The following is a 25,279-nucleotide window of genomic DNA, read 5'->3' on the forward strand; positions in this document are numbered from 1 at the left end:
ATAAAGATGAAAGTTAATTAAATTCAAATAATTAACTAGCACTCTCGGCAACGGCCATATCACGCTGAATACACCGGTTCTCGTCCGATAACCGAAGTTAAGCAGCGTCGAGCGCAGTCACTACTTGGGAGGGAGACCACTTAGGAACACTGCGTGCCGTTGGCTTTTTCACTTTTTTTTCCTCTTTTAAATTTTAATAGATATGAAAAAAGCAAACATGTTTTCTTTTTGTTATTGTTTTAAAATGATGAAGGTTAATTTGTCTCACTTAATTTAAATTCGAATTATTATCTAGCACTCTCGGCAACGGCCATATCACGCTGAAAACACCGGTTCACGTCCGATCACCGAAGTTAAGCAGCGTCGAGCGCATACAGTACTTGGGAATACTGCGTGCCGTTGGCTTTTTCACTTTTGTTTCTTCTTTCAAATTCCACCAGATATGAAAAAAGCAAACATATCTTCTTTTTTGTTATTGTTTTATAAAGATGAAAGTTAATTAAATTCAAATTATTAACTAGCACTCTCGGCAACGGCCATATCACGCTGAATACACCGGTTCTTGTCCGATAACCGAAGTTAAGCAGCGTCGAGCGCAGTCACTACTTGGGAGGGAGACCACTTAGGAACACTGCGTGCCGTTGGCTTTTTCACTTTTTTTTCCTCTTTTAAATTTTAATAGATATGAAAAAAGCAAACATGTTTTCTTTTTGTTATTGTTTTAAAATGATGAAGGTTAATTTGTCTCACTTAATTTAAATTCGAATTATTAACTAGCACTTTCGGCAACGGCCATATCACGCTGAAAACACTGGTTCATGTCCGATCACCGAAGTTAAGCAGCGTCGAGCGCATACAGTACTTGGGAATACTGCGTGCCGTTTGCTTTTTCACTTTTGTTTCCTCTTTTAAATTCCACCAGACATGAAAAAAGCAAACATATCTTCTATTTGTTATTGTTTTATAAAGAAGAAAGTTAATTAAATTCAAATTATTAACTAGCATTCTCGGCAACGGCCATATCACGCTGAATACACCGGTTCTCGACCGATAACCGAAGTTAAGCAGCGTCGAGCGCAGTCATTACTTGGGAGGGAGACCACTTAGGAACACTGCGTGCCGTTGGCCTTTTCACTTTTTTTTCCTCTATTAAATTTTAATAGATATGTAAAAAGCAAACAGGTTTTCTTTTTGTTATTGTTTTAAAATGATGAAGGTTAATTTGTCTCACTTAATTTAAATTCGAATTATTAACTAGCACTCTCGGCAACGGCCATATCACGCTGAAAACACCGGTTCACGTCCGATCACCGAAGTTAAGCAGCGTCGAGCGCATACAGTACTTGGGAATACTGCGTGCCGTTTGCTTTTTCACTTTTGTTTCCTCTTTTAAATTCCACCAGACATGAAAAAAGCAAACATATCTTCTTTTTGTTATTGTTTTATAAAGAAGAAAGTTAATTAAATTCAAATTATTAACTAGCATTCTCGGCAACGGCCATATCACGCTGAATAAACCGGTTCTCGACCGATAACCGAAGTTAAGCAGCGTCGAGCGCAGTCATTACTTGGGAGGGAGACCACTTAGGAACACTGCGTGCCGTTGGCTTTTTCACTTTTTTTTCCTCTTTTAAATTTTAATAGATATGTAAAAAGCAAACAGGTTTTCTTTTTGTTATTGTTTTAAAATGATGAAGGTTAATTTGTCTCACTTAATTTAAATTCGAATTATTAACTAGCACTCTCGGCAACGGCCATATCACGCTGAAAACACCGGTTCACGTCCGATCACCGAAGTTAAGCAGCGTCGAGCGCATACAGTACTTGGGAATACTGCGTGCCGTTTGCTTTTTCACTTTTGTTTCCTCTTTTAAATTCCACCAGACATGAAAAAAGCAAACATATCTTCTTTTTGTTATTGTTTTATAAAGAAGAAAGTTAATTAAATTCAAATTATTAACTAGCATTCTCGGCAACGGCCATATCACGCTGAATAAACCGGTTCTCGTCCGATAACCGAAGTTAAGCAGCGTCGAGCGCAGTCATTACTTGGGAGGGAGACCACTTAGGAACACTGCGTGCCGTTGGCTTTTTCACTTTTTTTTCCTCTTTTAAATTTTAATAGATATGTAAAAAGCAAACAGGTTTTCTTTTTGTTATTGTTTTAAAATGATGAAGGTTAATTTGTCTCACTTAATTTAAATTCGAATTATTAACTAGCACTCTCGGCAACGGCCATATCACGCTGAAAACACCGGTTCACGTCCGATCACCGAAGTTAAGCAGCGTCGAGCGCATACAGTACTTGGGAATACTGCGTGCCGTTGGCTTTTTCACTTTTGTTTCCTCTTTTAAATTTTAATAGATATGAAAAAAGCAAACACGTTTTCTTTTTGTTATTGTTTTAAAATGATGAAGGTTAATTTGTCTCACTTAATTTAAATTCGAATTATTAACTAGCACTCTCGGCAACGGCCATATCACGCTGAAAACACCGGTTCACGTCCGATCATCGAAGTTAAGCAGCGTCGAGCGCATACAGTACTTGGGAATACTGCGTGCCGTTGGCTTTTTCACTTTTGTTTCCTCTTTCAAATTCCACCAGATATGAAAAAAGCAAACATATCTTTTTGTTATTGTTTCATAAAGATGAAAGTTAATGAAATTCAAATTATTAACTAGCACTCTCGGCACCGGCCATATCACGCTGAATACACCGATTCTCGTCCCATAGCCGAAATTAAGCAGCGTCGAGCGCAGTCATTACTTGGGAGGGAGACCACTTAGGATCACTGCGTGCCGTTGGCTTTTTCACTTTTTTTTCTTCTTTTAAATTTTAATAGATATGTAAAAAGCAAACAGGTTTTCTTTTTGTTATTGTTTTAAAATGATGAAGGTTAATTTGTCTCACTTAATTTAAATTCGAATTATTAACTAGCACTCTCGGCAACGGCCATATCACGCTGAAAACACCGGTTCACGTCCGATCACCGAAGTTAAGCAGCGTCGAGCGCATACAGTACTTGGGAATACTGCGTGCCGTTTGCTTTTTCACTTTTGTTTCTCTTTTAAATTCCACCAGATATGAAAAAAGCAAACATATCTTCTTTTTTGTTATTGTTTTATAAAGATGAAAGTTAATTGAATTCAAATTATTAACTAGCACTCTCGGCAAGGGCCATATCACGCTGAATACACCGGTTCTCGTCCGATAACCGAAGTTAAGCAGCGTCGAGCGCAGTCACTACTTGGGAGGGAGACCACTTAGGAACACTGCGTGCCGTTGGCTTTTTCACTTTTTTTTCCTCTTTTAAATTTTAATAGATATGAAAAAAGCAAACACGTTTTCTTTTTGTTATTGTTTTAAAATGATGAAGGTTAATTTGTCTCACTTAATTTAAATTCGAAATATTAACTAGCACTCTCGGCAACGGCCATATCACGCTGAAAACACCGGTTCACGTCCGATCACCGAAGTACAGCAGCGTCGAGCGCATACAGTACTTGGGAATACTGCGTGCCGTTTGCTTTTTCACTTTTGTTTCCTCTTTTAAATTCCACCAGACATGAAAAAAGCAAACATATCTTCTTTTTGTTATTGTTTGATAAAGAAGAAAGTTAATTAAATTCAAATTATTAACTAGCATTCTCGGCAACGGCCATATCACGCTGAATACACCGGTTCTCGTCCGATAACCGAAGTTAAGCAGCGTCGAGCGCAGTCATTACTTGGGAGGGAGACCACTTAGGAACACTGCGTGCCGTTGGCTTTTTCACTTTTTTTTCCTCTTTTAAATTTTAATAGATATGTAAAAAGCAAACAGGTTTTCTTTTTGTTATTGTTTTAAAATGATGAAGGTTAATTTGTCTCACTTAATTTAAATTCGAATTATTAACTAGCACTCTCGGCAACGGCCATATCACGCTGAAAACACCGGTTCACGTCCGATCACCGAAGTTAAGCAGCGTCGAGCGCATACAGTACTTGGGAATACTGCGTGCCGTTGGCTTTTTCACATTTGTTTCCTCTTTTAAATTTTAATAGATATGAAAAAAGCAAACACGTTTTCTTTTTGTTATTGTTTTAAAATGATGAAGGTTAATTTGTCTCACTTAATTTAAATTCGAATTATTAACTAGCACTCTCGGCAACGGCCATATCACGCTGAAAACACCGGTTCACGTCCGATAATCGAAGTTAAGCAGCGTCGAGCGCATACAGTACTTGGGAATACTGCGTGCCGTTGGCTTTTTCACTTTTGTTTCCTCTTTCAAATTCCACCAGATATGAAAAAAGCAAACATATCTTCTTTTTGTTATTGTTTTATAAAGATGAAAGTTAATGAAATTCAAATTATTAACTAGCACTCTCGGCAACGGCCATATCACGCTGAATACACCGGTTCTTGTCCGATAACCGAAGTTAAGCAGCGTCGAGCGCAGTCACTACTTGGGAGGGAGACCACTTAGGAACACTGCGTGCCGTTGGCTTTTTCACTTTTTTTTCCTCTTTTAAATTTTAATAGATATGAAAAAAGCAAACATGTTTTCTTTTTGTTATTGTTTTAAAATGATGAAGGTTAATTTGTCTCACTTAATTTAAATTCGAATTATTAACTAGCACTTTCGGCAACGGCCATATCACGCTGAAAACACTGGTTCATGTCCGATCACCGAAGTTAAGCAGCGTCGAGCGCATACAGTACTTGGGAATACTGCGTGCCGTTTGCTTTTTCACTTTTGTTTCCTCTTTTAAATTCCACCAGATATGAAAAAAGCAAACATATCTTCTTTTTTGTTATTGTTTTATAAAGATGAAAGTTAATTAAATTCAAATTATTAACTAGCACTCTCGGCAACGGCCATATCACGCTGAATACTCCGGTTCTCGTCCGATAACCGAAGATAAGCAGCGTCGAGCGCAGTCACTACTTGGGAGGGAGACCACTTAGGAACACTGCGTGCCGTTGGCTTTTTCACTTTTTTTTCCCCTTTTAAATTTTAATAGATATGAAAAAAGCAAACACGTTTTCTTTTTGTTATTGTTTTAAAATGATGAAGGTTAATTTGTCTCACTTAATTTAAATTCGAATTATTAACTAGCACTCTCGGCAACGGCCATATCACGCTGAAAACACCGGTTCACGTCCGATAATCGAAGTTAAGCAGCGTCGAGCGCATACAGTACTTGGGAATACTGCGTGCCGTTGGCTTTTTCACTTTTGTTTCCTCTTTCAAATTCCACCAGATATGAAAAAAGCAAACATATCTTCTTTTTGTTATTGTTTTATAAAGATGAAAGTTAATGAAATTCAAATTATTAACTAGCACTCTCGGCAACGGCCATATCACGCTGAATACACCGGTTCTTGTCCGATAACCGAAGTTAAGCAGCGTCGAGCGCAGTCACTACTTGGGAGGGAGACCACTTAGGAACACTGCGTGCCGTTGGCTTTTTCACTTTTTTTTCCTCTTTTAAATTTTAATAGATATGAAAAAAGCAAACATGTTTTCTTTTTGTTATTGTTTTAAAATGATGAAGGTTAATTTGTCTCACTTAATTTAAATTCGAATTATTAACTAGCACTTTCGGCAACGGCCATATCACGCTGAAAACACTGGTTCATGTCCGATCACCGAAGTTAAGCAGCGTCGAGCGCATACAGTACTTGGGAATACTGCGTGCCGTTTGCTTTTTCACTTTTGTTTCCTCTTTTAAATTCCACCAGATATGAAAAAAGCAAACATATCTTCTTTTTTGTTATTGTTTTATAAAGATGAAAGTTAATTAAATTCAAATTATTAACTAGCACTCTCGGCAACGGCCATATCACGCTGAATACTCCGGTTCTCGTCCGATAACCGAAGATAAGCAGCGTCGAGCGCAGTCACTACTTGGGAGGGAGACCACTTAGGAACACTGCGTGCCGTTGGCTTTTTCACTTTTTTTTCCCCTTTTAAATTTTAATAGATATGAAAAAAGCAAACACGTTTTCTTTTTGTTATTGTTTTAAAATGATGAAGGTTAATTTGTCTCACTTAATTTAAATTCGAATTATTAACTAGCACTCTCGGCAACGGCCATATCACGCTGAAAACACAAGTTCACGTCCGATCACCGAAGTTAAGCAGCGTCGAGCGCATACAGTACTTGGGAATACTGCGTGCCGTTGGCTTTTTCACTTTTGTTTCCTCTTTCAAATTCCACCAGATATGAAAAAAGCAAACATATCTTCTTTTTGTTATTGTTTTATAAAGATGAAAGTTAATTAAATTCAAATTATTAACTAGCATTCTCGGCAACGGCCATATCACGCTGAATACACCGGTTCTCGTCCGATAACCGAAGTTAAGCAGCGTCGAGCGCAGTCATTACTTGGGAGGGAGACCACTTAGGAACACTGCGTGCCGTTGGCCTTTTCACTTTTTTTTCCTCTATTAAATTTTAATAGATATGTAAAAAGCAAACAGGTTTTCTTTTTGTTATTGTTTTAAAATGATGAAGGTTAATTTGTCTCACTTAATTTAAATTCGAATTATTAACTAGCACTCTCGGCAACGGCCATATCACGCTGAAAACACCGGTTCACGTCCGATCACCGAAGTTAAGCAGCGTCGAGCGCATACAGTACTTGGGAATACTGCGTGCCGTTGGCTTTTTCACATTTGTTTCCTCTTTTAAATTTTAATAGATATGAAAAAAGCAAACACGTTTTCTTTTTGTTATTGTTTTAAAATGATGAAGGTTAATTTGTCTCACTTAATTTAAATTCGAATTATTAACTAGCACTCTCGGCAACGACCATATCACGCTGAAAAAACCGGTTCTCGTCGGATCACCGAAGTTAAGCAGCGTCGAGCGCAGTCAGTACTTGGGAATACTGCGTGCCGTTTGCTTTTTCACTTTTGTTTCCTCTTTTAAATTCCGCCAGATATGAAATATCAAACATATCTTCTTTTTTGTTATTGTTTTATAAAGATGAAAGTTAATTAAATTTAAATTATTAACTAGCACTCTCGGCAAGGGCCATATCACGCTGAATACACCGGTTCTCGTCCGATAACCGAAGTTAAGCAGCGTCGAGCGCAGTCACTACTTGGGAGGGAGACCACTTAGGAACACTGCGTGCCGTTGGCTTTTTCACTTTTTTTTCCTCTTTTAAATTTTAATAGATATGAAAAAAGCAAACACGTTTTCTTTTTGTTATTGTTTTAAAATGATGAAGGTTAATTTGTCTCACTTAATTTAAATTCGAATTATTAACTAGCACTCTCGGCAACGGCCATATCACGCTGAAAACACCGGTTCTCGTCCGATAACCGAAGTTAAGCACGTCGAGCGCAGTCACTACTTGGGAGGGAGACCACTTAGGAACACTGCGTGCCGTTGGCTTTTTCACTTTTGTTTCCTCTTTCAAATTCCACCAGATATGAAAAAAGCAAACATATCTTCTTTTTGTTATTGTTTTATAAAGATGAAAGTTAATGAAATTCAAATTATTAACTAGCACTCTCGGCAACGGCCATATCACGCTGAATACACCGGTTCTTGTCCGATAACCGAAGTTAAGCAGCGTCGAGCGCAGTCACTACTTGGGAGGGAGACCACTTAGGAACACTGCGTGCCGTTGGCTTTTTCACTTTTTTTTCCTCTTTTAAATTTTAATAGATATGAAAAAAGCAAACACGTTTTCTTTTTGTTATTGTTTTAAAATGATGAAGGTTAATTTGTCTCACTTAATTTAAATTCGAATTATTAACTAGCACTCTCGGCAACGGCCATATCACGCTGAAAACACCGGTTCACGTCCGATAATCGAAGTTAAGCAGCGTCGAGCGCATACAGTACTTGGGAATACTGCGTGCCGTTGGCTTTTTCACTTTTGTTTCCTCTTTCAAATTCCACCAGATATGAAAAAAGCAAACATATCTTCTTTTTGTTATTGTTTTATAAAGATGAAAGTTAATGAAATTCAAATTATTAACTAGCACTCTCGGCAACGGCCATATCACGCTGAATACACCGGTTCTTGTCCGATAACCGAAGTTAAGCAGCGTCGAGCGCAGTCACTACTTGGGAGGGAGACCACTTAGGAACACTGCGTGCCGTTGGCTTTTTCACTTTTTTTTCCTCTTTTAAATTTTAATAGATATGAAAAAAGCAAACATGTTTTCTTTTTGTTATTGTTTTAAAATGATGAAGGTTAATTTGTCTCACTTAATTTAAATTCGAATTATTAACTAGCACTTTCGGCAACGGCCATATCACGCTGAAAACACTGGTTCATGTCCGATCACCGAAGTTAAGCAGCGTCGAGCGCATACAGTACTTGGGAATACTGCGTGCCGTTTGCTTTTTCACTTTTGTTTCCTCTTTTAAATTCCACCAGATATGAAAAAAGCAAACATATCTTCTTTTTTGTTATTGTTTTATAAAGATGAAAGTTAATTAAATTCAAATTATTAACTAGCACTCTCGGCAACGGCCATATCACGCTGAATACTCCGGTTCTCGTCCGATAACCGAAGATAAGCAGCGTCGAGCGCAGTCACTACTTGGGAGGGAGACCACTTAGGAACACTGCGTGCCGTTGGCTTTTTCACTTTTTTTTCCCCTTTTAAATTTTAATAGATATGAAAAAAGCAAACACGTTTTCTTTTTGTTATTGTTTTAAAATGATGAAGGTTAATTTGTCTCACTTAATTTAAATTCGAATTATTAACTAGCACTCTCGGCAACGGCCATATCACGCTGAAAACACAAGTTCACGTCCGATCACCGAAGTTAAGCAGCGTCGAGCGCATACAGTACTTGGGAATACTGCGTGCCGTTGGCTTTTTCACTTTTGTTTCCTCTTTCAAATTCCACCAGATATGAAAAAAGCAAACATATCTTCTTTTTGTTATTGTTTTATAAAGATGAAAGTTAATTAAATTCAAATTATTAACTAGCATTCTCGGCAACGGCCATATCACGCTGAATACACCGGTTCTCGTCCGATAACCGAAGTTAAGCAGCGTCGAGCGCAGTCATTACTTGGGAGGGAGACCACTTAGGAACACTGCGTGCCGTTGGCCTTTTCACTTTTTTTTCCTCTATTAAATTTTAATAGATATGTAAAAAGCAAACAGGTTTTCTTTTTGTTATTGTTTTAAAATGATGAAGGTTAATTTGTCTCACTTAATTTAAATTCGAATTATTAACTAGCACTCTCGGCAACGGCCATATCACGCTGAAAACACCGGTTCACGTCCGATCACCGAAGTTAAGCAGCGTCGAGCGCATACAGTACTTGGGAATACTGCGTGCCGTTGGCTTTTTCACATTTGTTTCCTCTTTTAAATTTTAATAGATATGAAAAAAGCAAACACGTTTTCTTTTTGTTATTGTTTTAAAATGATGAAGGTTAATTTGTCTCACTTAATTTAAATTCGAATTATTAACTAGCACTCTCGGCAACGACCATATCACGCTGAAAAAACCGGTTCTCGTCGGATCACCGAAGTTAAGCAGCGTCGAGCGCAGTCAGTACTTGGGAATACTGCGTGCCGTTTGCTTTTTCACTTTTGTTTCCTCTTTTAAATTCCGCCAGATATGAAATATCAAACATATCTTCTTTTTTGTTATTGTTTTATAAAGATGAAAGTTAATTAAATTTAAATTATTAACTAGCACTCTCGGCAAGGGCCATATCACGCTGAATACACCGGTTCTCGTCCGATAACCGAAGTTAAGCAGCGTCGAGCGCAGTCACTACTTGGGAGGGAGACCACTTAGGAACACTGCGTGCCGTTGGCTTTTTCACTTTTTTTTCCTCTTTTAAATTTTAATAGATATGAAAAAAGCAAACACGTTTTCTTTTTGTTATTGTTTTAAAATGATGAAGGTTAATTTGTCTCACTTAATTTAAATTCGAATTATTAACTAGCACTCTCGGCAACGGCCATATCACGCTGAAAACACCGGTTCTCGTCCGATAACCGAAGTTAAGCACGTCGAGCGCAGTCACTACTTGGGAGGGAGACCACTTAGGAACACTGCGTGCCGTTGGCTTTTTCACTTTTTTTTCCTCTTTTAAATTTTAATAGATATGAAAAAAGCAAACACGTTTTCTTTTTGTTATTGTTTTAAAATGATGAAGGTTAATTTGTCTCACTTAATTTAAATTCGAATTATTAACTAGCACTCTCGGCAACGGCCATATCACGCTGAAAACACCGGTTCACTTCCGATCACCGAAGTAAAGCAGCGTCGAGCGCATACAGTACTTGGGAATACTGCGTGCCGTTTGCTTTTTCACTTTTGTTTCCTCTTTTAAATTCCACCAGATATGAAAAAAGCAAACATATCTTCTCTTTGTTATTGTTTTATAAAGATGAAAGTTAATTAAATTCAAATTATTAACTAGCACTCTCGGCAACGGCCATATCACGCTGAATACACCGGTTCTCGTCCGATAACCGAAGTTAAGCAGCGTCGAGCACAGTCACAACTTGGGAGGGAGACCACTTTAGGAACACTGCGTGCCGTTGGCTTTTTCACTTTTTATTCCTCTTTTAAATTTTAATAGATATGAAAAAAGCAAACATGTTTTCTTTTTGTTATTGCTTTAAAATTATGAAGGTTAATTTGTCTCACTTAGTTTAAATTCGAATTATTACCTAGCACTCTCGGCAACGGCCATATCACGCTGAAAACACCGGTTCTCGTCCGATAACCGAAGTTAAGCAGCGTCGAGCGCAGTCACTACTTGGGAGGGAGACCACTTAGGAACACTGCGTGCCGTTGGCTTTTTCACTTCTTTTTCCTCTTTTAAATTTTAATAGATATGAAAAAAGCAAACATGTTTTCTTTTTGTTATTGTTTTAAAGTTATGAAGGTTAATTTGTCTCACTTAATTTAAATTCGAATTATTAACTAGCACTCTCGGCAACGGCCATATCACGCTGAAAACACCGGTTCACGTCCGATCACCGAAGTTAAGCAGCGTCGAGCGCATACAGTACTTGGGAATACTGCGTGCCGTTTGCTTTTTCACTTTTGTTTCCTCTTTTAAATTCCGCCAGATATGAAATATCAAACATATCTTCTTTTTTGTTATTGTTTTATAAAGATGAAAGTTAATTAAATTTAAATTATTAACTAGCACTCTCGGCAAAGGCCATAGCACGCTGAATACACCGGTTCTCGTCCGATAACCGAAGTTAAGCAGCGTCGAGCGCAGTCACTACTTGGGAGGGAGAACACTTAGGAACACTGCGTGCCGTTGGCTTTTTCACTTTTTTTTCCTCTTTTAAATTTTAATAGATATGAAAAAAGCAAACACGTTTTCTTTTTGTTATTGTTTTAAAATGATGAAGGTTAATTTGTCTCACTTAATTTAAATTCGAATTATTAACTAGCACTCTCGGCAACGGCCATATCACGCTGAAAACACCGGTTCTCGTCCGATCACCGAATATAAGCAGCGTCAAGCGCAGTCAGTACTTGGAAACTCTGCGTGCCGTTGGCTTTTTCACTTTTATTTCCTCTTTTAAATTCCACCAGATATGAAAAAAGCAAACATATCTTCTTTTTTATATTGTTTTATAAAGATGAAAGTTAATTAAATTCAAATTATTATCTAGAACTCTCGGCAACGGCTATATCACGCTGAAAACACCGGTTCTCGTCCGATCACCGAATATAAGCAGCGTCAAGCGCAGTCAGTACTTGGAAACTCTGCGTGCCGTTGGCTTTTTCACTTTTATTTCCTCTTTTAAATTCCACCAGATATGAAAAAAGCAAACATATCTTCTTTTTTATATTGTTTTATAAAGATGAAAGTTAATTAAATTCAAATTATTATCTAGAACTCTCGGCAACGGCTATATCACGCTGAATACAACGGTTCTCCTCCGATCACGTAAGTTAAGCAGCGTCGAGCGCTGTCAGTACTTGGGAGGGAGACCGCTTAGGAACACTTCGTGCCGTTGGCTTTTTCACTTTTTTTTCCTCTTTTAAATTCCAATAGATATGAAAAAAGCAAACTTATTTTCTTTTTGTTATTGTTTTAAAAAGATGAAGGTTAATTTGTCTCACTTAGTTTAAATTCGAATTATTACCTAGCACTCTCGGCTACGGCCATATCACGCTGAAAACACCGGTTCTCGTCCGATCACCGAAGTTAAGCAGCGTCTTGCGCAGTCAGTACTTGGAAACTCTGCGTGCCGTTGGCTTTTTCACTTTTGTTTCCTCTTTTAAATTCCACCAGATATGAAAAAAGCAAACATATCTTCTTTTTGTTATTGTTTTATAAAGATGAAGATTAATTAAATTCAAATTATTAAATAGCACTCTCGGCAACGGCCATATCACGCTGAAAACACCGGTTCACGTCCGATCACCGAAGTTAAGCAGCTTCGAGCGCAGTCAGTACTTGGGAGGGAGACCACTTAGGAACACTGAGTGCCGTTGGCTTTTTCACTTTTTTTTCCTCTTTTAAATTAAAATAGATATGAAAAAAGCAAACATATTTTCTTTTTGTTATTGTTTTAAAAAGATGAAGGTTAATTTGTCTCACTTAATTTAAATTCGAACTATTATCTAGCACTCTCGGCAACGGCCATATCACGCTGAAAACACCGGTTCTCGTCCGATCACCGAAGTTATGCAGCGTCGAGCGCAGTCATTTCTTGGAAACTCTGCGTGCCGTTGGCTTTTTCACTTTTGTTTCCTCTTTTAAATTGCACCAGATATGAAAAAAGCAAACTTATTTTCTTTTTGTTATTGTTTTAAAAAGATGAAGGTTAATTTGTCTCACTTAAGTTAAAATTCGAATTATTATCTAGCACTCTCGGCAACGGCCATATCACGCTGAAAACACCGGTTCTCGTCCGATCACCGAATATAAGCAGCGTCAAGCGCAGTCAGTACTTGGAAACTCTGCGTGCCGTTGGCTTTTTCACTTTTATTTCCTCTTTTAAATTCCACCAGATATGAAAAAAGCAAACATATCTTCTTTTTTATATTGTTTTATAAAGATGAAAGTTAATTAAATTCAAATTATTATCTAGAACTGTCGGCAACGGCTATATCACGCTGAATACACCGGTTCTCGTCCGATCACCTAAGTTAAGCAGCGTCGAGCGCAGTCAGTACTTGGGAGAAAGACCGCTTAGGAACACTTCGTGCCGTTGGCTTTTTCACTTTTTTTCCTCTTTTAAATTCCAATAGATATGAAAAAAGCAAACTTATTTTCTTTTTGTTATTGTTTTAAAAAGATGAAGGTTAATTTGTCTCACTTAGTTTAAATTCGAATTATTATCTAGCACTCTCGGCTACGGCCATATCACGCTGAAAACACCGGTTCTCGTCCGATCACCGAAGTTAAGCAGCGTCTAGCGCAGTCAGTACTTGGAAACTCTGCGTGCCGTTGGCTTTTTCACTTTTGTTTCCTCTTTTAAATTCCGCCAGATATGAAAAAAGCAAACATATCTTCTTTTTGTTATTGTTTTATAAAGATGAAGATTAATTAAATTCAAATTATTAAATAGCACTCTCGGCAACGGCCATATCACGCTGAAAACACCGGTTCACGTCCGATCACCGAAGTTAAGCAGCTTCGAGCGCAGTCAGTACTTGGGAGGGAGACCACTTAGGAACACTGAGTGCCGTTGGCTTTTTCACTTTTTTTTCCTCTTTTAAATTAAAATAGATATATAAAAAGCAAACATATTTTCTTTTTGTTATTGTTTTAGAAAGATGAAGGTTAATTTGTCTCACTTAATTGAAATTCGAATTATTATCTAGCACTCTCGGCAACGGCCATATCACGCTGAAAACGCCGGTTCTCGTCCGATCACCGAAGTTAAGCAGCGTCGAGCGCAGTCAGTACTTGGAAACTCTGCGTGCCGTTTGCTTTTTCACTTTTGTTTCCTCTTTTAAATTCCACCAGATATGAAAAAAGCAAACATATTTTATTTTTGTTATTGTTTTAAAAAGATGAAGGTTAATTTGTCTCACTTAATTTAAATTCGAATTATTATCTAGCACTCTCGGCAACGGCCATATCACGCTGAAAACACCGGTTCTCGTCCGATCACCGAATATAAGCAGCGTCAAGCGCAGTCAGTTCTTGGAAACTCTGCGTGCCGTTGGCTTTTTCACTTTTATTTCCCCTTTTAAATTCCACCAGATATGAAGAAAGCAAACATATCTTCTTTTTTATATTGTTTTTTAAAGATGAAAGTTAATTAAATTCAAATTATTATCTAGAACTGTCGGCAACGGCTATATCACGCTGAATACACCGGTTCTCGTCCGATCACCTAAGTTAAGCAGCGTCGAGCGCAGTCAGTACTTGGGAGAAAGACCGCTTAGGAACACTTCGTGCCGTTGGCTTTTTCACTTTTTTGCCTCTTTTAAATTCCAATAGATATGAAAAAAGCAAACTTATTTTCTTTTTGTTATTGTTTTAAAAAGATGAAGGTTAATTTGTCTCACTTAGTTTAAATTCGAATTATTATCTAGCACTCTCGGCTACGGCCATATCACGCTGAAAACACCGGTTCTCGTCCGATCACCGAAGTTAAGCAGCGTCTAGCGCAGTCAGTACTTGGAAACTCTGCGTGCCGTTGGCTTTTTCACTTTTCTTTCCTCTTTTAAATTCCGCCAGATATGAAAAAAGCAAACATATCTTCTTTTTGTTATTGTTTTATAAAGATGAAGATTAATTAAATTCAAATTATTAAATAGCACTCTCGGCAACGGCCATATCACGCTGAAAACACCGGTTCACGTCCGATCACCGATGTTAAGCAGCTTCGAGCGCAATCAGTACTTGGGAGGGAGACCACTTAGGAACACTGAGTGCCGTTGGCTTTTTCACTTTTTTTTCCTCTTTTAAATTAAAATAGATATGAAAAAAGCAAACATATTTTCTTTTTGTTATTGTTTTAAAAAGATGAAGGTTAATTTGTCTCACTTAATTTAAATTCGAATTATTATCTAGCACTCTCGGCAACGGCCATATCACGCTGAAAACGCCGGTTCTCGTCCGATCACCGAAGTTAAGCAGCGTCGAGCGCAGTCAGTACTTGGAAGCTCTGCGTGCCGTTGGCTTTTTCACTTATATTTCCTCTTTTAAATTCCACCAGATATGAAAAAAGCAAACTTATTTTCTTTTTGTTATTGTTTTAAAAAGATGAAGATTAATTAAATTCAAATTATTAAATAGCACTCTCGGCAACGGCCATATCACGCTGAAAACACCGGTTCACGTCCGATCACCGAAGTTGAGCAGCGTCGAGCGCAGTCAGTACTTGGGAGGGAGACCACTTAGGAACACTGCGTGCCGTTGGCTTTTTCACTTTTTTTTCCTCTTTTAAATTAAAATAGATATGAAAAAAGCAAACATATTTTCTTTTTGTTATTGTTTTAAAAAGGTGAAGGTTAATTTGTCTCACTTAATTTAAATTCGAATTATTATCTAGCACTCTCGGCAACGGCCATATCACGCTGAAAACGCCGGTTCTCGTCCGATCACCGAAGTTAAGCAGCGTCGAGCGCAGTCAGTACTTGGAAACTCTGCGTGCCGTTTGCTTTTTCACTTTTGTTTCCTCTTTTAAATTCCACCAGATATGAAAAAATAAAACATATTTTCTTTTTGTTATTGTTTTAAAAAGATGAAGGTTAATTTGTCTCACTTAATTTAAATTCGAATTATTATCTAGCACTCTCGGCAACGGCCATATCACGCTGAAAACGCCGGTTCTCGTCCGATCACCGAAGTTAAGCAGCGTCGAGCGCAGTCAGTACTTGGAAGCTCTGCGTGCCGTTGGCTTTTTCACTTTTATTTCCTCTTTTAAATTCCACCAGATATGAAAAAAGCAAACATATCTTCTTTTTTATATTGTTTTTTAAAGATGAAAGTTAATTAAATTCAAATTATTATCTAGAACTGTCGGCAACGGCTATATCACGCTGAATACACCGGTTCTCGTCCGATCACCTAAGTTAAGCAGCGTCGAGCGCAGTCAGTACTTGGGAGGGAGACCGCTTAGGAACACTTCGTGCCGTTGGCTTTTTCACTTTTTTCCTCTTTTAAATTCCAATAGATATGAAAAAAGCAAACTTATTTTCTTTTTGTTATTGTTTTAAAAAGATGAAGATTAATTTGTCTCACTTAATTTAAATTCGAATTATTATCTAGCACTCTTGGCAACGGCCATATCACGCTGAAAACACCGGTTCTCGTCCGATCACCGAAGTTAAGCAGCGTCGAGCGCAGTCATTACTTGGAAACTCTGCGTGCCGTTGGCTTTTTCACTTTTGTTTCCTCTTTCAAATTCCACCAGATATGAAAAAGGCAAACATATCTTCATTTGGTTATTGTTTTATAAAGATGAAGATTAATAAAATTCAATTTATTAAATAGCACTCTCGGCAACGGGCATATCACGCTGAAAACACCGGTTCACGTCCGATCACCGAAGTTAAGCAGCGTCGAGCGCTGTCAGTACTTGGGAGGGAGGCCACTTAGGAACACTGCGTGCCGTTGGCTTTTTCACTTTTTTTTCCTCTTTTAAATTAAAATAGATATGAAAAAAGCAAACATATTTTCTTTTTGTTATTGTTTTAAAAAATGAAGGTTAATTTGTCTCACTTAATTTAAATTCGAATTATTATCTAGCACTCTCGGCAACGGCCATATCACGCTGAAAACGCCGGTTCTCGTCCGATCACCGAAGTTAAGCAGCGTCGAGCGCAGTCAGTACTTGGAAACTCTGCGTGCCGTTTGCTTTTTCACTTTTGTTTCCTCTTTTAAATTCCACCAGATATGAAAAAAGCAAACATATCTTCTTTTTTATATTGTTTTTTAAAGATGAAAGTTAATTAAAATCAAATTATTATCTAGAACTGTCGGCAACGGCTATATCACGCTGAATACACCGGTTCTCGTCCGATCACCTAAGTTAAGCAGCGTCGAGCGCAGTCAGTACTTGGGAGGGAGACCGCTTAGGAACACTTCGTGCCGTTGGCTTTTTCACTTTTTTTTCCTCTTTTAAATTCCAATAGATATGAAAAAAGCAAACTTATTTTCTTTTTGTTATTGTTTTAAAAAGATGAAGGTTAATTTGTCTCACTTAGTTTATATTCGAATTATTATCTAGCACTCTCGGCTACGGCCATATCACGCTGAAAACACCGGTTCTCGTCCGATCACCGAAGTTAAGCAGCGTCGAGCGCAGTCAGTACTTGGAAACTTTGCGTGCCATTGGCTTTTTCACTTTTGTTTCCTCTTTTAAATTCCACCAGATATGAAAAAAGCAAACTTATTTTCTTTTTGTTATTGTTTTAAAAAGATGAAGGTTAATTTGTCTCACTTAATTTAAATTCGAATTATTATCTAGCACTCTCGGCAACGGCCATATCACGCTGAAAACACCGGTTCTCGTCCGATCACCGAATATAAGCAGCGTCAAGCGCAGTCAGTACTTGGAAACTCTGCGTGCCGTTGGCTTTTTTACTTTTATTTCCTCTTTTAAATTCCACCAGATATGAAAAAAGCAAACATATCTTCTTTTTGTTATTGTTTTATAAAGATGAAGGTTAATTAAATTCAAATTATTAAATAGCACTCTCGGCAACGGCCATATCACGCTGAAAACACCGGTTCACGTCCGATCACCGAAGTTAAGCAGCGTCGAGCGCAGTCAGTTCTTGGTAGGGAGACCACTTAGGAACACTGCGTGCCGTTGGCTTTTTCTAGCACTCTCGGCAACGGCCATATCACGCTGAAAACACCGGTTCTCGACCGATCACCGAAGTTAAGCAGCGTCGAGCGCAGTCAGTACTTGGAAACTTTGCGTGCCGTTGGCTTTTTCACTTTTATTTCCTCTTTTAAATTCCATGAGATATGAAAAAAGCAAACATATCTTCTTTTTCTTATTGATTTATAAAGATGAAGGTTAATTAAATTCAAATTATTAAATAGCACTTTCGGCAACGGCCATATCACGCTAAAAACACCGGTTCTCGTCCGATCACCGAAGTTAAGCAGCGTCGAGCGCAGTCAGTACTTGGGAGGGAGACCACGTAGGAACACTGCGTGCCGTTGGCTTTTTCACTTTTTTTTCCTCTTTTAAATTCCAATAGATATGAAAAAAGCCAACATATTTTCTTTTTGTTATTGTTTTAAAAAGATGATGGTTAATTTGTCTCACTTAATTTAAATTCGAATTATTATCTAGCACTCTCGGCAACGGCCATATCACGCTGAAAACACCGGTTCTCGTCCGATCACCGAAGTTAAGCAGCGTCGAGCGCAGTCAGTACTTGGAAACTTTGCGTGCCGTTGGCTTTTTCACTTTTATTTCCTCTTTTAAATTCCATGAGATATGAAAAAAGCAAACATATCTTCTTTTTCTTATTGATTTATAAAGATGAAGGTTAATTAAATTCAAATTATTAAATAGCACTTTCGGCAACGGCCATATCACGCTAAAAACACCGGTTCTCGTCCGATCACAGAAGTTAAGCAGCGTCGAGCGCAGTCAGTACTTGGGAGGGAGACCACTTAGGAACACTGCGTGCCGTTGGGTTTTTCACTTTTTTTTCCTCTTTTAAATTCCAATAGATATGAAAAAAGCAAACATATTTTCTTTTTGTTATTGTTTTAAAAAGAAGAAGGTTAATTTGTCTCACTTAATATAAATTCGAATTATTATCTAGCACTCTCGGCAACGGCCATATCACGCTGAAAACACCGGTTCTCGTCCGATCACCGAAGTTAAGCAGCGTCGAGCGCAGTCAGTACTTGGGAGGGAGACCACTTAGGAACACTGCGTGCCGTTTGCTTTTTCACTTTTTTTTCCTCTTTTAAATTCCTATTGATATGAAAAAGGCAAACATATTTTCTTTTTGTTATTGTTTTAAAAAGATGAAGGTCAATTTGTCTCACTTAATTTCAATTCGAATTATTATCTGGCACTCTCGGCAGAGGCCATATCACGCTGAAAACACCGGTTCTCGTCGGATCACCGAAGTTAAGCAGCGTCGAGCGCAGTCAGTACTTGGGAGGGAGACCACTTAGGAACACTGCGTGCCGTTGGCTTTTTCACTTTTTTTTCCTCTTTTAAATTCCAATAGATATGAAAAAAGCCAACATATTTTCTTTTTGTTATTGTTTTAAAAAGATGAAGGTTAATTTGTCTCACTTAATTTAAATTCGAATTATTATCTAGCACTCTCGGCAACGGCCATATCACGCTGAAAACACCGGTTCTCTTCCGATCCCCGAAGTTAAGCAGCGTCGAGCGCAATCAGTACTTGGAAACTCTGCGTGCCGTTGGCTTTCAAACTTTTATTTCCTCTTTTAAATTCCACCAGATATAAAAAAGCAAACATATCTTCTTTTTGTTATTGTTTTTTAAAGATGAAGGTTAATTAAATTCAAATTATTAAATAGCACTCTCGGCAACGGCCATATCACGCTGACAACACCGGTTCTCGTCCGATCACCGAAGTTAAGCAGCGTCGAGCGCAATCAGTACTTGGAAACTTTGCGTGCCGTTGGCTTTCAAACTTTTATTTCCTCTTTTAAATTCCACCAGATATAAAAAAGCAAACATATCTTCTTTTTGTTATTGTTTTTTAAAGATGAAGGTTAATTAAATTCAAATTATTAAATAGCACTCTCGGCAACGGCCATATCACGCTGACAACACCGGTTCTCGTCCGATCACCGAAGTTAAGCAGCGTCGAGCGCAGTCAGTATTTGGAAACTTTGCGTGCCGTTGGCTTTTTCACTTTTATTTCCTCTTTTAAATTCCATCAGATATGAAAAAAGCAAACATATCTTCTTTTTGTTATTGTTTTATAAAGATGAATATTTTTAAATTCAAATTATTAAATAGCACTCTCGGCAACTGCCATATCACGCTGAAAACACCGGTTCTCGTCCGATCGCCGAAGTTAAGCAGCGTCGAACGTAGTCAGTACTTGGGAGGGAGACCACTTAGGAACACTGCGTGCCGCTAGCTTTTTCATTTTTTCTTTCCTCTTTTAAATTCCAATAGATATGAAAAAAAGCAAACATATTTTCTTTTTGTTATTGTTTTAAAAAGATGATGGTTAATTTGTCTCACTTAATTTAAATTCGAATTATTATCTAGCACTCTCGACAACGGCCATATCACGCTGAAAACACCGGTTCTCGTCCGATCACCGAAGTTAAGCAGCGTCGAGCGCATACAGTACTTGGGAATACTGCGTGCCGTTGGCTTTTTCACTTTTGTTTCCTCTTTCAAATTCCACCAGATATGAAAAAAGCAAACATATCTTCTTTTTGTTATTGTGTTATAAAGATGAAAGTTAATTTAAATCAAATTATTAAATAGCACTCTCGGCAACGGCCATATCACGCTGACAACACCGGTTCTCGTCCGATCACCGAAGTTAAGCAGCGTCGAGCGCAGTCAGTACTTGGAAACTCTGCGTGCCGTTGGCTTTTTCACTTTTATTTCCCCTTTTAAATTCCATCAGATATGAGAAAAGCAAACATATCCTCATTTTCTTATTGATTTATAAAGATGAAGGTTAATTAAATTCAAATTATTAAATAGCACTCTCGGCAACGGCAATATCACGCTGAAAACACCGGTTCTCGTCCGATCACCGAAGTTAAGCAGCGTCGAGCGCAGTCAGTACTTGGGAGGGAGACCACTTAGGATCACTGCGTGCCGTTGGCTTTTTCACCTTTTTTTTCCTCTTTTAAATTCCAATAGATATGAAAAAAGCAAACATATTTTCATTTTGTTATTGTTTTAAAAAGATGATGGTTAATTTGTCTCACTTAATTTAAATTCGAATTATTATCTAGCACTCTCGGCAACGGCCATATCACGCTGAAAACACCGGTTCTCGTCCGATCACCGAAGTTAAGCAGCGTCGAGCGCAGTCAGTACTTGGGAGGGAGACCACTTAGGAACACTGCGTGCCGTTGGCTTTTTCACTTTTTTTTCCTCTTTTAAATTCCAGTAGATATGAAAAAAGCAAACATATTTTCTTTTTGTTATTGTTTTAAAAAGATGAAGGTTAATTTGTCTCACTTAATTTAAATTCGAATTATTAAATAGCACTCTCGGCAACGGCCATATCACGCTGAAAACACCGGTTCTCGTCCGATCACCGAAGTTAAGCAACATCGAGCGAAGTCAGTACTTGGGAGGGAGACCACTTAGGAACACTGCGTTTCGTTGGCTTTTTCACTTTTTTTTCCTCTTTTAAATTTTAATAGATATGAAAAAAGCAAACATGTTTTCTTTTTGTTATTGTTTTAAAATGATGAAGGTTAATTTGTCTCACTTAATTTAAATTCGAACCGGTGTATTCAGCGTGATATTGCCGTTGCCGAGAGTGCTAGTTAATAATTTGAATTTAATTTACTTTCATCTTTATAAAACAATAACAAAAAGAAGATATGTTTGCTTTTTTCATATTTGGTGGAATTTGAAAGAGGAAAAAAAAGTGAAAAAGCCAACGGCACGCAGTGTTCCTAAGTGGTCTCCCTCCCAAGTACTGTATGCGCTCGACGCTGCTTAACTTCGGTAATCGGACGAGAACCGGTGTTTTCAGCGTGATATGGCCGTTGCCGAGAGTGCTAGTTAATAATTCGAATTTAATTTACTTTCATCTTTATAAAACAATAACAAAAAGAAGATATGTTTGCTTTTTTCATATTTGGTGGAATTTGAAAGAGGAAAAAAAAGTGAAAAAGCCAACGGCACGCAGTGTTCCTAAGTGGTCTCCCTCCCAAGTACTGTATGCGCTCGACGCTGCTTAACTTCGGTGATCGGACGAGAACCGGTGTTTTCAGTGTGATATGGCCGTTGCCGAGAGTGCTAAATAATAATTTGAATTTAATTAACTTTCATCTTTATAAAACAATATCAAAATGAAGATATGTTTGCTTTTTTCATATCTGGTGGGATTTGAAGGAGGAAACAAAAGTGAAAAAGCAAACGGCACGCAGTATTCCCAATTACTGTATGCGCTCGACGCTGCTTAACTTCGGTAATCGGACGAGAACCGGTGTTTTCAGCGTGATATGGAAGTTTCCGAGAGTCCTAGTTAATAATTCGAATTTAAATAAAGTGAGACAAATTAACCTTCATCATTTTAAAACAATAACAAAAAGAAAACATGTTTGCTTTTTTCATATATATTAAAAATTAAAAGAGGAAAAAAAGTGAAAAAGCAAACGGCACGCAGTGTTCCTAAGTAGTCTCCCTCCCAAGTACTGACTGCGCTCGACGCTGCTTAACTTCGGTGATCGGACGAGAACCGGTGTATTTAGCGTGATATGGCCGTTGCCGAGAGTGCTAGTTAATAATTTGAATTTAATTAACTTTCATCTTTATAAAACAATATCAAAATGAAGATATGTTTGCTTTTTTCATATCTGGTGGAATTTGAAAGAGGAAACAAAAGTGAAAAAGCAAACGGCACGCAGTATTCCCAAGTACTGTATGCGCTCGACGCTGCTTAACTTCGGTAATCGGACGAGAACCGGTGTTTTCAGCGTGATATGGCCGTTGCCGAGAGTGCTAGTTAATAATTCGAATTTAATTTACTTTCATCTTTATAAAACAATAACAAAAAGAAGATATGTTTGCTTTTTTCATATTTGGTGGAATTTGAAAGAGGAAAAAAAAGTGAAAAAGCCAACGGCACGCAGTGTTCCTAAGTGGTCTCCCTCCCAAGTACTGTATGCGCTCGACGCTGCTTAACTTCGGTGATCGGACGAGAACCGGTGTTTTCAGTGTGATATGGCCGTTGCCGAGAGTGCTAGTTAATAATTTGAATTTAATTAGCTTTCATCTTTATAAAACAATATCAAAATGAAGATATGTTTGCTTTTTTCATATCTGGTGGGATTTGAAGGAGGAAACAAAAGTGAAAAAGCAAACGGCACGCAGTATTCCCAATTACTGTATGCGCTCGACGCTGCTTAACTTCGGTAATCGGACGAGAACCGGTGTTTTCAGCGTGATATGGAAGTTTCCGAGAGTCCTAGTTAATAATTCGAATTTAAATTAAGTGAGACAAATTAACCTTCATCATTTTAAAACAATAACAAAAAGAAAACATGTTTGCTTTTTTCATATATATTAAAAATTAAAAGAGGAAAAAAAGTGAAAAAGCAAACGGCACGCAGTGTTCCTAAGTGGTCTCCCTCCCAAGTACTGACTGCGCTCGACGCTCCTTAACTTCGGTAATCGGACGAGAACCGGTGTTTTCAGCGTGATATGGCCGTTGCCGAGAGTGCTAGTTAATAATTCGAATTTAAATTAAGTGAGACAAATTAACCTTCATCATTTTGAAGAAAAAAACATGCGATTTTTTCGGTACACTTTTGAATGCATTTTTTACTGGACAAATTTTTGACCGAATTCAGCTTATTTACCTATAAAATACTCATTAAAAGTGATTTCATATCGATTGATCAATAAATAAAAATGTACCACGAGTTTTAATAACATTTTCAAAATCGACGTTTCTCGGCCAGAGAAGCACCTTTTGAGAATTTTTTCACTATTTTAAAATATAACCACTGAAACCATTATTTTTGTACTTTTTGCTTTAATTCAAGCAAATATAACGATATTCATCCAAAAAACTGTTAAAATTCAATTTCCAATAAGAAATCGTTGTCACGGATTTTGTATCTTGAAGAAAAAAAACATGCGATTTTTTCGGTACACTTTTTAATGAATTTTTTACTGGACAAATTTTTGACCGAATTCAGCTTATTTACCTATAAAATACTCATTAAAAGTGATTTCATATCGATTGATCAATAAATAAAAATGTACCACGAGTTTTAATAACATTTTCAAAATCGACGTTTCTCGGCCAGAGAAGCACATTTTGAGAATTTTTTCACTATTTTAAAATATAACCACTGAAACCACTATTTTTGTACTTTTTGCTTTAATTCAAGCAAATATAACGATATTCATCCAAAAAACTGTAAAAATTCAATTTCCAATAAGAAATCGTTGTCACGGATTTTGTATCTTGAAGAGAAAAAACGTGCGATTTTTTCGGTACACTTTTTAATGAATTTTTTTCTGGACAAATTTTTGACCGAATTCAGCTTATTTACCTATAAAATACTCATTAAAAGTGATTTCATCTCGATTGATCAATAAATAAAAATGTACCTTTATTTTTAATAACATTTTCAAAATCGACGTTTCTCGGCCAGAGAAGCACATTTTGAGAATTTTTTCACTATTTTAAAATATAACCACTGAAACCATTATTTTTGTACTTTTTGCTTTAATTCAAGCAAATATAACGATATTCATCCAAAAAACTGTTAAAATTCAATTTCCAATAAGAAATCGTTGTCACGGATTTTGTATCTTGAAGAAAAAAAACATGCGATTTTTTCGGTACACTTTTTAATGAATTTTTTACTGGACAAATTTTTGACCGAATTCAGCTTATTTACCTATAAAATACTCATTAAAAGTGATTTCATCTCGATTGATCAATAAATAAAAACGTACCTTTATTTTTAATAACATTTTCAAAATCGACGTTTCTCGGCCAGAGAAGCACATTTTGAGAATTTTTTCACTATTTTAAAATATAACCACTGAAACCATTATTTTTGTACTTTTTGCTTTAATTCAAGCAAATATAACGATATTCATACAAAAAACTGTAAAATTTCAATTTCCAATAAGAAATCGTTGTCACGGATTTTGTATCTTGAAGAAAAAAAAACATGCGATTTTTTCGGTACACTTTTTAATGAATTTTTTTCTGGACAAATTTTTGACCGAATTCAGCTTATTTACCTATAAAATACTCATTAAAGTGATTTCATCTCGATTGATCAATAAATAAAAATGTACCTTTATTTTTAATAACATTTTAAAATCGACGTTTCTCGGCCAGAGAAGCACATTTTGAGATTTTTTTCACTATTTTAAAATATAACCACTGAAACCATTATTTTTGTACTTTTTGCATTAATTCAAGCAAATATAACGATATTCATCCAAAAAACTGTTAAAATTCAATTTCCAATAAGAAATCGTTGTCACGGATTTTGTATCTTGAAGAAAAAAAACATGAGATTTTTTCGGTACACTTTTTAATGAATTTTTTTCTGGACAAATTTTTGACCGAATTCAGCTTATTTACCTATAAAATACTCATTTAAAGTGATTTCATCTCGATTGATCAAGAAATAAAAATGTACCTTTATTTTTAATAACA

At 37.0% G+C, this 25,279-nt stretch overlaps 3 non-coding genes and 66 pseudogenes across 3 annotated transcripts; 64 read left to right on the forward strand and 5 right to left on the reverse strand.

The window, feature by feature from the left end:
- The first annotated feature begins 46 nt into the window (after positions 1 to 46).
- LOC149715957 (5S ribosomal RNA) lies at positions 47 to 165 on the forward strand (annotated as a pseudogene).
- A 137-nt stretch (positions 166 to 302) lies between these two features.
- LOC149715958 (5S ribosomal RNA) lies at positions 303 to 405 on the forward strand (annotated as a pseudogene).
- Positions 406 to 528: 123 nt separating this feature from the next.
- Positions 529 to 647, forward strand: LOC149715959 (5S ribosomal RNA; annotated as a pseudogene).
- Positions 648 to 1,009: 362 nt separating this feature from the next.
- On the forward strand, positions 1,010 to 1,128 carry LOC149715960 (5S ribosomal RNA; annotated as a pseudogene).
- Positions 1,129 to 1,265: 137 nt separating this feature from the next.
- Positions 1,266 to 1,368, forward strand: LOC149715961 (5S ribosomal RNA; annotated as a pseudogene).
- A 122-nt stretch (positions 1,369 to 1,490) lies between these two features.
- On the forward strand, positions 1,491 to 1,609 carry LOC149715962 (5S ribosomal RNA; annotated as a pseudogene).
- Positions 1,610 to 1,746: 137 nt separating this feature from the next.
- Positions 1,747 to 1,849, forward strand: LOC149715963 (5S ribosomal RNA; annotated as a pseudogene).
- A 122-nt stretch (positions 1,850 to 1,971) lies between these two features.
- LOC149715964 (5S ribosomal RNA) lies at positions 1,972 to 2,090 on the forward strand (annotated as a pseudogene).
- Positions 2,091 to 2,227: 137 nt separating this feature from the next.
- Positions 2,228 to 2,330, forward strand: LOC149715965 (5S ribosomal RNA; annotated as a pseudogene).
- A 137-nt stretch (positions 2,331 to 2,467) lies between these two features.
- LOC149715966 (5S ribosomal RNA) lies at positions 2,468 to 2,570 on the forward strand (annotated as a pseudogene).
- A 375-nt stretch (positions 2,571 to 2,945) lies between these two features.
- On the forward strand, positions 2,946 to 3,048 carry LOC149715967 (5S ribosomal RNA; annotated as a pseudogene).
- Positions 3,049 to 3,170: 122 nt separating this feature from the next.
- LOC149715968 (5S ribosomal RNA) lies at positions 3,171 to 3,289 on the forward strand (annotated as a pseudogene).
- A 362-nt stretch (positions 3,290 to 3,651) lies between these two features.
- LOC149715969 (5S ribosomal RNA) lies at positions 3,652 to 3,770 on the forward strand (annotated as a pseudogene).
- Positions 3,771 to 3,907: 137 nt separating this feature from the next.
- Positions 3,908 to 4,010, forward strand: LOC149715970 (5S ribosomal RNA; annotated as a pseudogene).
- Positions 4,011 to 4,372: 362 nt separating this feature from the next.
- On the forward strand, positions 4,373 to 4,491 carry LOC149715971 (5S ribosomal RNA; annotated as a pseudogene).
- A 363-nt stretch (positions 4,492 to 4,854) lies between these two features.
- Positions 4,855 to 4,973, forward strand: LOC149715972 (5S ribosomal RNA; annotated as a pseudogene).
- Positions 4,974 to 5,335: 362 nt separating this feature from the next.
- Positions 5,336 to 5,454, forward strand: LOC149715973 (5S ribosomal RNA; annotated as a pseudogene).
- Positions 5,455 to 5,817: 363 nt separating this feature from the next.
- On the forward strand, positions 5,818 to 5,936 carry LOC149715974 (5S ribosomal RNA; annotated as a pseudogene).
- Positions 5,937 to 6,298: 362 nt separating this feature from the next.
- Positions 6,299 to 6,417, forward strand: LOC149715975 (5S ribosomal RNA; annotated as a pseudogene).
- A 137-nt stretch (positions 6,418 to 6,554) lies between these two features.
- On the forward strand, positions 6,555 to 6,657 carry LOC149715976 (5S ribosomal RNA; annotated as a pseudogene).
- A 362-nt stretch (positions 6,658 to 7,019) lies between these two features.
- On the forward strand, positions 7,020 to 7,138 carry LOC149715977 (5S ribosomal RNA; annotated as a pseudogene).
- A 137-nt stretch (positions 7,139 to 7,275) lies between these two features.
- Positions 7,276 to 7,393, forward strand: LOC149715978 (5S ribosomal RNA; annotated as a pseudogene).
- Positions 7,394 to 7,515: 122 nt separating this feature from the next.
- On the forward strand, positions 7,516 to 7,634 carry LOC149715979 (5S ribosomal RNA; annotated as a pseudogene).
- A 362-nt stretch (positions 7,635 to 7,996) lies between these two features.
- On the forward strand, positions 7,997 to 8,115 carry LOC149715980 (5S ribosomal RNA; annotated as a pseudogene).
- Positions 8,116 to 8,478: 363 nt separating this feature from the next.
- Positions 8,479 to 8,597, forward strand: LOC149715981 (5S ribosomal RNA; annotated as a pseudogene).
- A 362-nt stretch (positions 8,598 to 8,959) lies between these two features.
- Positions 8,960 to 9,078, forward strand: LOC149715982 (5S ribosomal RNA; annotated as a pseudogene).
- Positions 9,079 to 9,215: 137 nt separating this feature from the next.
- Positions 9,216 to 9,318, forward strand: LOC149715983 (5S ribosomal RNA; annotated as a pseudogene).
- A 362-nt stretch (positions 9,319 to 9,680) lies between these two features.
- Positions 9,681 to 9,799, forward strand: LOC149715984 (5S ribosomal RNA; annotated as a pseudogene).
- A 137-nt stretch (positions 9,800 to 9,936) lies between these two features.
- LOC149715985 (5S ribosomal RNA) lies at positions 9,937 to 10,054 on the forward strand (annotated as a pseudogene).
- A 362-nt stretch (positions 10,055 to 10,416) lies between these two features.
- Positions 10,417 to 10,536, forward strand: LOC149715986 (5S ribosomal RNA; annotated as a pseudogene).
- A 137-nt stretch (positions 10,537 to 10,673) lies between these two features.
- On the forward strand, positions 10,674 to 10,792 carry LOC149715987 (5S ribosomal RNA; annotated as a pseudogene).
- A 137-nt stretch (positions 10,793 to 10,929) lies between these two features.
- LOC149715988 (5S ribosomal RNA) lies at positions 10,930 to 11,032 on the forward strand (annotated as a pseudogene).
- A 122-nt stretch (positions 11,033 to 11,154) lies between these two features.
- On the forward strand, positions 11,155 to 11,273 carry LOC149715989 (5S ribosomal RNA; annotated as a pseudogene).
- A 587-nt stretch (positions 11,274 to 11,860) lies between these two features.
- LOC149715990 (5S ribosomal RNA) lies at positions 11,861 to 11,979 on the forward strand (annotated as a pseudogene).
- A 362-nt stretch (positions 11,980 to 12,341) lies between these two features.
- Positions 12,342 to 12,460, forward strand: LOC149715991 (5S ribosomal RNA; annotated as a pseudogene).
- A 603-nt stretch (positions 12,461 to 13,063) lies between these two features.
- On the forward strand, positions 13,064 to 13,182 carry LOC149715992 (5S ribosomal RNA; annotated as a pseudogene).
- A 361-nt stretch (positions 13,183 to 13,543) lies between these two features.
- Positions 13,544 to 13,662, forward strand: LOC149715993 (5S ribosomal RNA; annotated as a pseudogene).
- Positions 13,663 to 13,799: 137 nt separating this feature from the next.
- On the forward strand, positions 13,800 to 13,902 carry LOC149715994 (5S ribosomal RNA; annotated as a pseudogene).
- A 362-nt stretch (positions 13,903 to 14,264) lies between these two features.
- LOC149715995 (5S ribosomal RNA) lies at positions 14,265 to 14,383 on the forward strand (annotated as a pseudogene).
- Positions 14,384 to 14,744: 361 nt separating this feature from the next.
- On the forward strand, positions 14,745 to 14,863 carry LOC149715996 (5S ribosomal RNA; annotated as a pseudogene).
- A 137-nt stretch (positions 14,864 to 15,000) lies between these two features.
- LOC149715997 (5S ribosomal RNA) lies at positions 15,001 to 15,103 on the forward strand (annotated as a pseudogene).
- Positions 15,104 to 15,225: 122 nt separating this feature from the next.
- On the forward strand, positions 15,226 to 15,344 carry LOC149715998 (5S ribosomal RNA; annotated as a pseudogene).
- Positions 15,345 to 15,481: 137 nt separating this feature from the next.
- On the forward strand, positions 15,482 to 15,584 carry LOC149715999 (5S ribosomal RNA; annotated as a pseudogene).
- Positions 15,585 to 15,721: 137 nt separating this feature from the next.
- LOC149716000 (5S ribosomal RNA) lies at positions 15,722 to 15,824 on the forward strand (annotated as a pseudogene).
- A 122-nt stretch (positions 15,825 to 15,946) lies between these two features.
- On the forward strand, positions 15,947 to 16,065 carry LOC149716001 (5S ribosomal RNA; annotated as a pseudogene).
- A 135-nt stretch (positions 16,066 to 16,200) lies between these two features.
- Positions 16,201 to 16,303, forward strand: LOC149716002 (5S ribosomal RNA; annotated as a pseudogene).
- Positions 16,304 to 16,425: 122 nt separating this feature from the next.
- On the forward strand, positions 16,426 to 16,544 carry LOC149716003 (5S ribosomal RNA; annotated as a pseudogene).
- A 136-nt stretch (positions 16,545 to 16,680) lies between these two features.
- Positions 16,681 to 16,783, forward strand: LOC149716004 (5S ribosomal RNA; annotated as a pseudogene).
- Positions 16,784 to 16,905: 122 nt separating this feature from the next.
- Positions 16,906 to 17,024, forward strand: LOC149716005 (5S ribosomal RNA; annotated as a pseudogene).
- A 602-nt stretch (positions 17,025 to 17,626) lies between these two features.
- Positions 17,627 to 17,745, forward strand: LOC149716006 (5S ribosomal RNA; annotated as a pseudogene).
- Positions 17,746 to 17,760: 15 nt separating this feature from the next.
- On the forward strand, positions 17,761 to 17,863 carry LOC149716007 (5S ribosomal RNA; annotated as a pseudogene).
- A 122-nt stretch (positions 17,864 to 17,985) lies between these two features.
- Positions 17,986 to 18,104, forward strand: LOC149716008 (5S ribosomal RNA). Its single transcript, XR_016374148.1, has one exon. It is a non-coding gene; the product is annotated as a 5S ribosomal RNA (ribosomal RNA).
- Positions 18,105 to 18,241: 137 nt separating this feature from the next.
- On the forward strand, positions 18,242 to 18,344 carry LOC149716009 (5S ribosomal RNA; annotated as a pseudogene).
- A 122-nt stretch (positions 18,345 to 18,466) lies between these two features.
- On the forward strand, positions 18,467 to 18,585 carry LOC149716010 (5S ribosomal RNA; annotated as a pseudogene).
- A 137-nt stretch (positions 18,586 to 18,722) lies between these two features.
- Positions 18,723 to 18,841, forward strand: LOC149716011 (5S ribosomal RNA). The gene has a single exon (XR_016374181.1). It is a non-coding gene; the product is annotated as a 5S ribosomal RNA (ribosomal RNA).
- Positions 18,842 to 18,978: 137 nt separating this feature from the next.
- On the forward strand, positions 18,979 to 19,097 carry LOC149716012 (5S ribosomal RNA; annotated as a pseudogene).
- A 361-nt stretch (positions 19,098 to 19,458) lies between these two features.
- LOC149716013 (5S ribosomal RNA) lies at positions 19,459 to 19,561 on the forward strand (annotated as a pseudogene).
- Positions 19,562 to 19,682: 121 nt separating this feature from the next.
- LOC149716014 (5S ribosomal RNA) lies at positions 19,683 to 19,785 on the forward strand (annotated as a pseudogene).
- A 121-nt stretch (positions 19,786 to 19,906) lies between these two features.
- LOC149716015 (5S ribosomal RNA) lies at positions 19,907 to 20,025 on the forward strand (annotated as a pseudogene).
- A 139-nt stretch (positions 20,026 to 20,164) lies between these two features.
- Positions 20,165 to 20,267, forward strand: LOC149716016 (5S ribosomal RNA; annotated as a pseudogene).
- A 122-nt stretch (positions 20,268 to 20,389) lies between these two features.
- Positions 20,390 to 20,492, forward strand: LOC149716017 (5S ribosomal RNA; annotated as a pseudogene).
- A 122-nt stretch (positions 20,493 to 20,614) lies between these two features.
- On the forward strand, positions 20,615 to 20,733 carry LOC149716018 (5S ribosomal RNA; annotated as a pseudogene).
- Positions 20,734 to 20,871: 138 nt separating this feature from the next.
- LOC149716019 (5S ribosomal RNA) lies at positions 20,872 to 20,990 on the forward strand. The gene has a single exon (XR_016372037.1). It is a non-coding gene; the product is annotated as a 5S ribosomal RNA (ribosomal RNA).
- Positions 20,991 to 21,127: 137 nt separating this feature from the next.
- Positions 21,128 to 21,246, forward strand: LOC149716020 (5S ribosomal RNA; annotated as a pseudogene).
- Positions 21,247 to 21,518: 272 nt separating this feature from the next.
- On the reverse strand, positions 21,519 to 21,637 carry LOC149716021 (5S ribosomal RNA; annotated as a pseudogene).
- Positions 21,638 to 21,759: 122 nt separating this feature from the next.
- LOC149716022 (5S ribosomal RNA) lies at positions 21,760 to 21,878 on the reverse strand (annotated as a pseudogene).
- Positions 21,879 to 22,239: 361 nt separating this feature from the next.
- Positions 22,240 to 22,358, reverse strand: LOC149716023 (5S ribosomal RNA; annotated as a pseudogene).
- Positions 22,359 to 22,705: 347 nt separating this feature from the next.
- LOC149716024 (5S ribosomal RNA) lies at positions 22,706 to 22,824 on the reverse strand (annotated as a pseudogene).
- Positions 22,825 to 23,185: 361 nt separating this feature from the next.
- LOC149716025 (5S ribosomal RNA) lies at positions 23,186 to 23,304 on the reverse strand (annotated as a pseudogene).
- Positions 23,305 to 25,279: the final 1,975 nt, after the last annotated feature.

This window comes from Phalangium opilio, unplaced genomic scaffold (genome assembly GCF_054372755.1).
Source record: "Phalangium opilio isolate 3A_F unplaced genomic scaffold, DU_Popi_V2 ptg000009l_1, whole genome shotgun sequence".
Classification (NCBI taxonomy): Eukaryota; Metazoa; Arthropoda; class Arachnida; order Opiliones; family Phalangiidae; genus Phalangium; species Phalangium opilio.